Below are 11,015 nucleotides of genomic sequence, written 5' to 3'. Positions count from 1 at the left end.
CTTCACTCACCATCAATCTTTATTACTAACTTTGATAACATACTTGACAAGTTTCAAGATGGTTATCTTTAACATACTAACAATTGACTTTAATTTCCACATTTTATTATATTGTTCTTTATATTTCTTGCTTTATGCTTTATTTTATTATTTATCGCATTTTATTATATTGTTCTTTATATTTCTTGCTTTATGCTTTATTTTATTATTTATTATTTATATTTCTGTTATTTTTTCTTTGTCCACTTGGACATATTATTTATATTTCTGTTATTTTTTCTTTGTCCATTTGGACATATTATTTATATTTCTGTTATTTTTTCTTTGTCCATTTGGACATATTATTTATGTTTCTGTTATTTTTTCTTTGTCCATTTGGACATATTTATGTTTCTGTTATTTTTTCTTTGTCCACTTAGACATATTATTTATATTTCTGTTATTTTTTCTTTGTCCATTTGGACATATTATTTATGTTTCTGTTATTTTTTCTTTGTCCACTTGGACATATTATTTATATTTCTGTTATTTTTCCTTTGTCCATTTGGACATATTATTTATATTTCTGCTATTTTTCCTTTGTCCATTTGGACATATTATTTATATTTCTGCTATTTTTTCTTTGTCCATTTGGACATATTATTTATATTTCTGCTATTTTTTTCTTTGTCCATTTGGACATATTATTTATATTTCTGCTATTTTCTCTTTGTCCATTTGGACGTTTATATTCCGCCATTTTCTCTTTGTCCATTTGGACGCTATGTTTATGTTTCCGCTATTTTCTTTTTGTCCACTTGGACCATACTTTACTTTTATGCGAAAACACTAATAAACAACAAAAATCTAAAAAAAACGCTTAAGGTTCTCTCTTGGACTACTGGTTACTATCCCTAGCATTTTGGAGATTCGGACTTATGGACTTAGTGCCTCTGGACCCTTATTCTCTTATTACTCTGTGGTTGTTCTGTCTGGCATTGGATTGTTGTCTGTTTGCGTATGCAGGTATTTCCTTGAAAGTCCTTGATGGTTAATTCCAAGGCATTGAGATAAGGATTTTACCCGAAAACATCCGTTACTCTGCCTGATTTTCATCAAAATTTTAATGTGCTTAATGCAAAGTGGTGCTAAAGATAATAAGTTCATCTGGATCCCCAAGTGGTAATGCGTCGGTCAACTGTTGGTTTCTTATTTTGGTCAGATCATTCTCTCCTTAAACTTTTATTTTATGCACTAGGTTAGCCTCTTCATCTCCTCCACTTCTTATATTTTCAAAATCTTCTTCCTTTTTTCCAAAATCTTCTTATGTTTGTAAAACCTTTTTTTGAAACCTTTCTTAAAAATGTCTTTTGCCCTTAGTGGCTTTTCTGTAAAAGTTTAGACACGATTAATTGTTGTAGTGAGTTGCGATACCCCACGATTTTGAAATTGATTGATATAATGAGATCTTTTCTGCGTGAGAGAGCTAGTGGCATACTCGTTGATTTTATCCGAGTTGGAGCCCTTCTTTCATTAGCGATGCAAAGAACTCATTTGTTCTCATGCTCAAGATCAATGGCCGAGTATTTCTCTCTGACGATGATAAAGTGTTTATTCATTTTTTTTAAAACCGTTTTCCCTTTTCAGCGGAACTACATTAGCTCTGACTTCTCCATTGCACCGAGGAGGTATGTAGGCACAAGGCTTAATGTCTTGCCGAGCTTATTTTAAAAATCAAACAAGAGCAAAAGTGATCTAAGCAAAACTAAGAGCCCATGGATAACCATGGATACAAAGGGTGCTTAAAACCTTCCCTTTGTATAACCAACCCCCCGAACCCAAAATCTGTCAAAAGGTCTTTCCTGTTCTTTTATGCCTTTCCTATTTGGATAAAATAAAAGTCGGTGGCGACTCTTGCAAAAAAATAAAAAAAAAATCAAAAATAAAAAAGAGCTAGGAGTCAGTTCGCCTCAAAAAACCGAGTTACATGATGAAAGGTAAAACTTCTCACCTTCTGATTCTGATCATTGATTCTGACAACCACTCTTTAGAAAAGATCTTGTTCTGATAGGATCATCCTTCTTTCCAAGAATAACATCTTCTGAATGAGCAGAGGTGAGTCTAGAAGATCTTCTGACTGTTGGCTCTTTAGAAATTCTGAGATTCTCTAAAGATGCAGCAACTTGATCTTCTGATCCTTTGCTTCTGAGATCTTCAGCTTCTGATACTTTGCTTCTTGGTTCTTCAGCTTCTGATATATCAATATCTAAATCTGCAAAATTCTCAAACTGCTTTGGCTTTTCAAGACCAAGCTTATCATCAAATCTGATATTGATTGATTCTTCAACAACCAATGTTTCAGTATTGTATACTATGTAGCCTTTAGAGCGTTCAGAATATCCAAGAAGGAAACACTTTTGTGCCTTAGAATCAAACTTACCAAGATGATCTTTAGTATTCAGAATAAAACAAACACATCCAAAAGGATGAAAATATGAAATGTTGGGCTTCCTGTTCTTCCATAATTCATAAGGAGTCTTATTTAGAATAGGTCTTATACAGATTCTATTCTGAATATAACATGCAGTGTTTATTGCTTCTGCTCAGAAATGCTTAGCCATATTGGTTTCATTGATCATGGTTCTGGCCATTTCTTGTAGAGTCCTATTCTTTCGCTCTACAACTCCATTTTTCTGTGGAGTTCTAGGGCAAGAGAAATCATGGGCAATACCATTTTCTTTGAAGAACTCCTCAAAGAATCTGTTCTCAAATTCGCCACCATGATCACTTCTGACCTTTATGATTTTGCACTCCTTCTCAGATTGAATATGAGTGCAGAATTCAAAGAACACTAAATGAGACTCATCCTTGTGTTTTAAGAACTTTATCCATGTCCAGCGGCTATAATCATCTACGATGACTAATCCATGTTTCTTCCCTCTGACAGATGCTGTTTTGACTTGTCCAAACAGATCAATGTGCAGAAGTTCTAGCGGCCTAGAGGAAGAGACAACATTCTTAGATTTGAATGCAGGTTTGGATAACTTGCCCTTCTGACATGCTTCGCAAAGAGCATCTGATTTATATTTCAGATTAGGGAGTCCTCTGACCAGATTTAGTTTGTTAATCTGAGAAATCTTTCTCAAACTAGCATGGCCTAATCTTCTGTGCCAGACCCATTGCTCTTCACTAACAGACATAAGACAAGTTACCTTCTGATTCTTAAGATCTTGAAGATCAATCTTGTAAATGTTGTTCTTTCTCTTTCCTGTAAATAGGATTGAGCCATCCTTCTGACTTACAGCCTTGCAATTGAAGATTATGTCATAACCATTGTCACTTAATTGACTTATGGACAATAAGTTATGCGCTAATCCTTCTACAAGAAGTACATTAGATATGGAAGGAGAGTTACCAGTACTTATGGTTCCAGAGCCAATAATTTTGCCCTTCTGATCTCCTCCAAACTTGACTTCTCCACCAGACTTAAGCACCAGGTCTTGGAACATAGACCTTTTTCCCGTCATGTGTCGCGAGCACCCAGAGTCCAGGTACCATGACATGTTGTGCTTTGTCTTCTTTGCTGCCAAGGATATCTGCAACATAAATTATCTTCTCCTTAGGTACCCACAACTTCTTGGGTCCTTTCTTGTTAGTTTTCCTCAAGTTCTGATTGAACTTGGGTTTAACATAACAAACAACAGGAGGTACAACATGATATTCCTTAGGTTTAGCAGCATGATATTTTCTAGGTTGTGTCACATGCTTCTTAGTGTGTGTAACATGAAAGCTTTTGGCATGTGAAGTGAGCCTAATATCATGTGAGTGGCCAAACTTGAACTGATCATACAATGACTTGTATGTGATTTTCATATCATCTACAGGTTCAAATTTGTGTGGGGTATCACCCTCATAGCCAACGCCAATCCTTTTGTTTCCAGAAACACCATATATCATAGAAGCAAGATGACTTCTGCCAATACTTCTAGATAAAAACTTTCTAAAACTCGAGTCATATTCTTTCAGAATATGATTGAGACTAGGAATGGATTTTTCTGAGTCAGAAGGAGATCCAATATCTTTGGATAATTTTAAAACTTTTTCCTTCAGTTCAGAATTTTCCACTTCCAGCTTAGTTTCAGAATCAAATAGCTTTTTCAACTTTTTGTATTTGATACTAAGATGAGCCTTGAGTTCCAGAAGTTTTGTTAAACTGGAAACTAACTCTTCTCTAGATAGTTCAGAGAATACCTCTTCAGAATCTGATTCTGATGTAGATTCTGATCCATCATCAACTGTGGCCATCAGTGCAATGTTTGCCTGCTCGCCTTCAGAGTCTGATTCTGATTCTGAATCTGAATCATCCCATGTTGCCATAAGAACTTTCTTCTTATGAAACTTCTTCTTGGGATTCTCCTTCTGAAGTTTTGGACACTCATTCTTGTAGTGACCAGGCTCATTGCATTCATAGCATGTGACCTTCTTCTTGTCAGATCTTCTGCTTCCAGAAGATTCTCCACGTTCAAGCTTCTTAGAAATTTTGAAGTTCTTGAACTTCCTATGCTTGCTCTTCCAGAGTTGGTTTACCCTTCTGGAGATCATGGACAGTTCATCTTCTTCTTCTTCTGATTCTGATTCTTCATAATCTTTTTCTTCAGCATGAAAAGCGTTAGTGCATTTTTTATAATTAGATTTTAATGCAATAGATTTACTTTTCTTCTGAGGTTCATTAGCATCCAGCTCTATTTCATGACTCCTCAGAGCACTGATCAATGCTTCAAGAGAGACTTCATTCAGATTCTTGGCAATTTTGAAAGTAGTCACCATAGGACCCCATCTTCTTGGCAAGCTTCTGATGATCTTCTTGACATGATCAGCCTTGGTGTATCCCTTGTCAAGAACTCTTAATCCAGCAGTTAGCATTTGAAATCTTGAGAACATTTTCTCAATGTTTTCATCATCCTCCATCTTGAAGGCTTCATATTTCTGGATCAAAGCAAGAGCTTTGGTCTCCTTGACTTGGGCATTTCCTTCATGAGTCATTTTCAGTGACTCATATATATCATAGGCACTTTCCCTGTTAGATATCTTCTCATATTCAGCATGAGAGATAGCATTCAGCAAAACAGTCCTACACTTGTGATGATTTTTGAATTGCTTCTTTTGATCATCACTCATCTCTTGTCTTGAGAGCTTTACACCACTAGCTTTCACTGGATGTTTGTAACCATCCACCAGAAGATCCCATAAGTCACCATCTAAACCAAGAAAGTAACTTTCGATTTTATCTTTCCAATATTCAAAGTTTTCACCATCGAATACTGGTGGTATAGTGTAGCCATTGTTACCATTTCCATTGTATTGCTCAGCAGAGCCAGATGTAGATGTAGGTGTTAGAGTTTCAACCATCTTGACTTAGTGTTTTTCTCTTCCTGAATCTTTTCTAAACACGGTTAAGTGCTTGCACCTTAGAACTGGCGCTCTGATGCCAATTGAAGGATAGAAAAACACTTAGAAAGGGGGGGGGGGGTTTGAATAAGTGTGACTTTAAAAACTCTTAAGATAAAAATAATCAACACAATATTTTTATCCTGGTTCGTTGTTAACGAAACTACTCCAGTCCACCCCCTTAGAGTGATTTACCTCACCTGAGGATTTAATCCACTAATCACACAAGATTACAATGGTTTTCCACTTAGATACCCTCTAAGTCTTCTAGAGTATTTTGATCACAACCTGATCACTCTAGGAACACAATGCTTAGATACCCTCTAAGACTTTCTAGAGAATCCGATCACAACTTGATCTCCTCTAGTTCTTTACAAATGAATGTAAACAAATTCTTACAAGAGTTATACAATGCTTCTTAAAAGCTATAATCACAACTGTGATATTTCTCTTAAAGTTTAAGCTTAATCTCACTAAAATATTACAACAGTAATGAAGTAAGGTTGAAGATGAAGTTTGAGAGCTTTTAAATTTGACAGCGTTTCTGTATGTTTGCGCAAAGTGTTGTTTTTAGCTTCTCATCAAAACTTCTATTTATAGGCGTTTGAGAAGATGACCGTTGGGAGCATTTAATGCGTTGCGTGATCCGTACAGCATTGCATTTAATGTTTCACTCTTTTGTCAACTACCTCGAGCCTTGCTTTTCCTGCTTTAACTGACTTTTCCTTTAATAGCTTCTAACGTTCCTTTTGTCAGTCAGCGTAGCCTGCCATCTTGTACTTGCTTCTGATCTGATCTTTGTAGATACAACGTTTGAATATATCAGAGTCATAGCATCTTGGTGCAGAGCATCTTCTTGTCTTCTGACCTTGAAGTGCTTCTAGCGTGATACCATGAGAACTTCAATGCTTCTGCTTCTGATCTCAAGTTCTTCTGATGCTTCAATAGACCATGTTCTGATTCTGCTTAACCATCTTCTGATGTCTTGTCAGACCATGTTCTGATGTTGCATGCTGAACCTTCTGAGTCAGTGCTTCTTGCGCTGATTTTATGCACTCTTTATATATTTCTTGAAATGGAAATTGCATAGGATTAGAGTACCACATTATCTCAAACAAAATTCATATACATTGTTATCATCAAAACTAAGAATATTGATCAGAACAAATCTTGTTCTAACATATATGGTTGACTCAAATCATATAAGGGTTTATTATAATTATGGAAATAGTTTTTCTTGGTTCTTGGATCTTGATTAAAATCAATCTCTTTTGACTCAACTCACACCTTTTGTTCTTAACTCATCAAATGAGCATTTTCTCTCATTTTTGTGCCTTATCTTCAATACATATATAAATCATTTTTCTAAACCCATATAATAATATCTCTTTGATTTAGAACTCACAACACATATTTTCTCTCAAGCTTTCAAAAATGGTTTTGAATCTTTATTTTGAATTTGCAACCGAAATCTCCTCTTAATCTTAAACCTCTTACATTTTCTTGTTGTTTGGATTAAGCTCTCATCTTAGGGTGTGAGGAGGTTCATTTTGTGATAAATGCGTTGTGAAAATTTTAAGGGGGTTGGCATGTTTGTGTGGTGTTATGGATGAGATCAAAAATCCAGCGGAAAAAGAAGGAAGTTCTTCTCTCCAAGATTACTTCGATAGAGTTGTATAAAATCTACTATAGGAGAAGTTGGAGTTTTTCTCATCTTCAGACAATTCAAGACTCAAGGAACCGATAAGGCTAATTAAAGGTCGATGTAGAACAAAAACTTTTTGTAGCTGGAAAATTGAAGTCGAAGTCGAGTAAAGATTTTGTACAAAAATTTCCGATATGCTGAGCAATTTTCATCAAAATCTAATTTTCAAAAGTAATTTTTTTTATCTAGTCTATTTTTGGAAAGGTCTATTCAATCTCTCTTCTAAACTATTTGAATCCATATTTTCCCTTGTTCCTGACAAACACTTTTGGGTAATCTCCTCGAAGCTAATAAGGCGACACTGCAACTGTACCGTATTTTTGAAGTTGTTAGTTTGTTTTCTTTTATTTTTATGTGGTGTCCTTTCCTTCATAGGAGGATCCCTTTTATAATTGGCTTACATCATTGAATTCATTGAGTAATGACTCTCTAACTCCAACAATCAAGAGGATTTTCTAATGTCCGCTGTCACAATCATATGAGGGTGTAATGTTTCCTTCACAAATTTAAGGGGTTATTTGGGATTAACAACATAGTGCTTCATAGCTAAGCTCAGTAGTAATGAAATAGGAGCAAGCTTCATGAACATTAAGCTCTCCTTCCAATCCACAAGAAATAATTATCAAAAAAGCAATTTCAAGAGGCAATGATTATTAAAAAGTCAGCAGAATCTCTCCCTAATTTCAATTTGAAATTAGACCTAGTAATGAAAAATCACTGCAAAAACCAAATGTGTAACAATTAACAACATCACATAGCCCCATAGTAATTCATAAAAGAAAATTAAAAAACAAAAACTGAGTAAGAAAAGTGACCTAATTAAGAAACGAAGAAAATGAAGAAGAGATGAACCTGTAAGGAGTGTGAGAGAAGGAATCACGACGATATTCAGAGTAAACAAAAGCGACATGGAGAACGCACTCCAAGGCGTAGCCACAGAGCCAAAGTCAGAGGAGTGGAGGGACGCTCGTTGAACGTGAATAGGATGACGGCGGCGGCGACAAGCACGAAGGCGATGTTCCAGACCATGTCGACAACGAGAACCGCCTTTGAATAGGCGCACCCGCCGTCGTCTTCGTCGTTTGATTGGGGACCGGGGAGGAGGGGGTTATGAGTTCCGAGAGTGATGAGCTGGCAGTGTTGTTCTTGGTCGGGCTGTTGTTCCTCCATGTTTGTGATTTTTAGAGAGAGAAAGAGGTTTGAATAAATTAAGAGAGAGAGAGAGAGAGAGAGAGAGAGAGAGAGAAAGTCGTTTGAATAAATCATACAATATAAAATAACTAGATGAGAACTTTGGCAACTTTGCCAAGTGTCACCATTCTAGATCCCATGCTAATTTTAAGATTTCCATTTTTAGTAATTTTTTAATTAATAATTTTTAGTTTTTATTTTATTTTTTCACGTATGTAAACCTTTTCCACTTCCGTAAATTTTATTCTTATTTTTTGTTTTTAATTTATTTTTACATTAAATCTCTTAGAAAATATTGAACACCCAATAAACGATACATCTCCCTTCCTTTTTTTTTCCTTTCAATGCACCGCCCTTTCATATACATATCTCTTTTTCCAATTTTTTCAATTTTCACACCCAATACATTATCCCTTCTCTTTGCCTTCAGAAATCTCTCTCATTCTTAATCTATCTCAAATTAGGTTTTTCCAAAATTTCAATCAAACTGTAAATGTTCGGCGGTTGGTGATCTTCTATTCCATTCACGATGCAAATAATTGAATGCTGGATTCTCATCTCCCAAAATCTAATCACTGCATCATCAATGATAGTTTGAAGGTTTGTTCTTTCAGCTTTTTGTATTTCTTCCTATAAATATGACTTATCTCATCTCCAATTCATCATCCCCTTTAAACCCTTACGATTCTACGTTATTTTCCTATGGTCGTCGCAAGACGCAATGTTGTTTCTGAAATCACACCAGCAAAAGAGTCATGGTATGTTGTTGTTCGAGTTATTCGATTGTGGTTTGTGCCAGACATGAATTCGAAACAGAAATTTTATGCTATAGAGATGGTTCTAACGGATGAGAAGGTTGTTGTTGTTTGATTTGTAATTTTTTTCTTTGCATATTATTATATATGGTTATATATGGTTTTGTTCTGATCTTGACTGTTAATTTTGTAATGCAGGTTCAACAAGAAATACTACAATTAGAATTGGGAAAATATGTCATCATAATGAAGAATGTTGAGAATCCCATCATCATTGGTCAGAATTATTGTCCCAACAACCAAGGTTATCCTGGCCATGAAATCATCAATAATCCAACTTAGCATGATTAAACTCTCTCAACTTTTTTTATACACTTTTATAACTCTTAGCTGGTTGATGTTGGTGATTCCCGCGTAGTTGCATCTAGAGCTGGTTTAGGTTGGTGCTATTGTCAATGGCTGAATTTTGGTTACTATAGTTTTGTAAAGTTATGTATAAATTACTTATATTAGTCTGATATACCGAAGAAGCAAAACAAAATTGTATCTTCATCGTAGTGTTTTTCTTTTCTTTTCACTGATACGAACATGTTATGCAGCTGCTCCTTTATCTATCAATCACAAACTTGATAGATCTTATGAGTGTCAGAGGATTGAACAAGTTGGAGGATTTGTATTATGAGTAGGTATATTTCATCCTATTTGGATTTTCCATTTGTTTGTATGTGTCATAATATACTAAGGATTACAATAAATAAATTACTTTATTGCTGGTTTATATAGGAACATGGAGGGTCTACTCTTTCGATTTAGGAAGACATTGAAGGCGTGGATTTTTTAATAGTAGCTATCGATGATCTTTGGAATGTTATATCAAACAATGTGAGATTTTTCTTATCTTGCCTCGATAAATTGAGAGTTACACCTATATGAATTTTCCTGAATAATAAAGTATATTAAAAATAATGCATATCTAAGGCTTTGTTTACTTATGCAGTCTCTCTACCTTTTTCAGGATGCGGTGTTACATAATATGACTGATGCAAAAGTTGCATCTAAATCACTTATTAAAGAAGCTCATACTCCAGGAAGCTCAGACAACATCACCTGTGTTGTTGTTCGATTTGATCCATCCTGATACTGCTGTATATATTTGCTTTTGGTATATGTTATTTCTAACATCGGAGACCTCTTTGGTGTGAAAAGAATACAACACATTCAGCCCAAATTTAATCTGTTAGTAATTTTCATTTTCATGTTGATATATTCAGCCCAAATTTCATCATCAGCCCTTTTAGATCCTGTGGCTTTATCCCAAACAAACTCATCTTGATAGAGAATGTTCTTCACGATAGCATACCGCATCCTCAACGCTAAATGAAGTTTTTTTGGGTTGTTCCTTGTCCTATTTAAACCAGTTATTTGTAAGATCCTTTACATATATATTTTGTTATCTCAAGTGTTATGTAATTATTGTTTAATTAAGTTGTTTTAATAATTGTATAATTGTTTAATTTTGTGAGCATAGTTACCAGTTTGTTCTGACTCTATGAGGTTTTTTTTTACAGGAATAGGTGCATATTTCGCAGCACAGTGTGAGAAACATGGTTTGTTAATTTGTATAGTTGGAGATATGTTCATGATATATCCACCACTTATCATCTCTCCTGAAGGAGTTGATGAGGTGATTTCACAAACAAACTTGCCATATGATATACTAAAATACAGGCTTCAAAGTTAATTTTATTATAAGTCAGATTTTGTATTCCTTTTCCCATTTGATCGGCATTTACGGAAAAGCTTTACGAGACACGGACAAGAGAGTACAAGAGCTTAAGTCTCAACACAAGTAGATGATGATGAAATAATAAACTCTATTTCATTCTTGAGAAAATGAATTATTTATTGTAATAACTCTTAATCTATTTTGATTATTC

The 11,015-nt window shown here is 34.9% G+C and overlaps 1 long non-coding RNA gene across 10 annotated transcripts; it reads left to right on the top strand.

The window, feature by feature from the left end:
• The first annotated feature begins 8,735 nt into the window (after window positions 1–8,735).
• On the top strand, window positions 8,736–11,015 carry LOC131595506 (uncharacterized). Of its 10 annotated transcripts, none has more exons than XR_009281905.1 (7): window positions 8,736–8,923; window positions 9,040–9,178; window positions 9,277–9,517; window positions 9,678–9,764; window positions 9,862–9,960; window positions 10,094–10,502; window positions 10,647–11,015. It is a non-coding gene; the product is annotated as an uncharacterized LOC131595506 (long non-coding RNA). The 10 variants fall into 10 exon arrangements; XR_009281907.1 differs by having other exon boundaries at window positions 10,076–10,502; XR_009281909.1 differs by having other exon boundaries at window positions 9,862–10,240; window positions 10,350–10,502.

Source organism: Vicia villosa, linkage group LG4 (assembly GCF_029867415.1).
Source record: "Vicia villosa cultivar HV-30 ecotype Madison, WI linkage group LG4, Vvil1.0, whole genome shotgun sequence".
Classification (NCBI taxonomy): domain Eukaryota; kingdom Viridiplantae; phylum Streptophyta; class Magnoliopsida; order Fabales; family Fabaceae; genus Vicia; species Vicia villosa.
This window is presented reverse-complemented; position numbering and strand designations above follow the sequence as displayed.